We start from the raw sequence: 1,986 nt of genomic DNA, 5'->3' as shown, positions 1-1,986 counted from the left end.
GATTCATAGGAAATACTTAAGCATAAATCATTGGGGTTCAGAATTAACTTATCAAAATAAGTTATAAGATGAATACCATTTTTGGGCAGCCTCACTCATTTAATAGAGCACCAGACAATAGCCTCACATCTACAATATTTAGCAAAAAAGAGAATTCAAAAAGTTTAAATGAATGAATGAACATGGGCGATGGGATTGATATTATGTATCTCAATTTGAGCAAGACTTTTGACAAGACGCCTCATGCTATCTTAGTGGGTGAGCTGCAGTGTAGCAGATGTTGGTGCCCTGTCTGCATCCCCTCAGCACTCAGCATTCTGATAGCTCATTATTGCAAGCACCTGCTACTTTCTGCCTGAGGACGTCTCTGTCCCCAGCAGTGTGCTTGGCCCATGTATAGGCCAGGGAGTTAACACCCCTTGAACAGCACTCAATCAGTGAGAGAGGAAAGTCGATGGGTCTACACCCCAGTTTCCTCAGGCCTCCACAGAGCATCCTGTGCCAGTTTCTTTCCTCTCCTTGCCTGCCTCACATCCCATTCTCTTCTCCCAGTACCTTCTGAGAAAAAACTCCTAAAAAGCCTACCTTTCCTTAAAGCTTAGTCTTGGGGTCTGTTTCTTGGGGAACCCAATCCAATGCATGCAGAATTATGGACTAGATTATAAGACAAGTAAATTGTTTCATAAACCAATTATTGCTAATTGGGTTATGTCAGTCAGAAGGGATGTTTCTAATGACACACTGTGAGGGTATTTTTACTGTATCTTTCTCAATTTTATCAATATATGAATAAAGACATAGAAAGTTTTCTAATGAATTTGGAGATGAAATAATATTGGAGTAGGGGGAGAGGTAGTGAATCAGAATCAGGATCCACACAATTTTTAATGGGCTGGAAAATGGATAAGTCTAACAAAATTACAGTAATGGATTAAGATCCTGTAATTCAGTAGCCTCAAATGTCAAATATTACCATTATGTGTTAAAATCTTAGAGGTATTTGTTAACAGTAAACTTAAAGTTAGTTAACATTGCATATGGCTGCTATTAATAAGAAAGCAGATGTGATTTGGGGTTACATTAATGAAGTAATATCTAGACCAAAGGAGGTGATAATTATGTTTAATTTTGTAATAAACAGACAATAGTTTGAATATCATGCTTTTCCTAGGATACAAACAATCTCCTGAATACTAGAGAAAGGAGCTGGAGACAGTTGGACGCATTACATGGAAAAGGATGAACTAAATATGGTCATTTAGGATCAAGAAAAGAAGAATTAGAGAAGATGATAACTGTCTTCCACTGTTTAAAGATCTGATGGAGAGGAATCAGACGTACTTGAATATCATTCATGTCTGGATATTCATGTCTAATCCAATGCCTTGCACATGGTAGGAGCTCAGTGCATGCTTGTTGGATGAATGAAAAATTAATAGCATTGCATATTCATCTCATTTAGCTAAGAGAGGATACATCGTTTTTTCATTTTCCTGTGTCTATCCATCCTTTTGTCTATCTCATATTTGATGCCATTCTTTAGATGGTGAAAACATAATGCAGGACCAATTTTCTATCCTATGCAGTATCTCCCAGATAATCCTGGTTCTATAAATGCAAACTATAATGATGATCATTATATCAATTCATAGGAATTGTCCTTGAGTTTATTATCTATAGCAGAGGCAAATGTTTGTGGTAATATTTGCTTCAGTCTTTGTCCTGGCTGTTACGTTTTCCCTCTGCATTCTATTTGGGTTATCTCATGCTTTAATATGTTTAAACCTTCTTCATATATTGGTCAAAAATATTAAGGGAATAAGTCAATTGATTTCTGTTGTTCCCTGCTTCAAGATTTTCTCTATTTCCCAATCATTTTGCTCTTTTTTTTAAGAGCATATTTCAGGTTGTAAATCAGATTAAATTAGAAAGTGGCCAGGTGTGGTGGCTCATGCCTATAATCCCAGCACTTTGGAAGGCCGAGTG

This window comes from Propithecus coquereli, unplaced genomic scaffold (assembly GCF_000956105.1).
Source record: "Propithecus coquereli isolate 6110/MARCELLA unplaced genomic scaffold, Pcoq_1.0 Scaffold194, whole genome shotgun sequence".
NCBI lineage: Eukaryota > Metazoa > Chordata > Mammalia > Primates > Indriidae > Propithecus > Propithecus coquereli.
The sequence above is the reverse complement of the archived record's forward strand: the minus strand, read 5'-3'. Positions refer to the sequence as shown.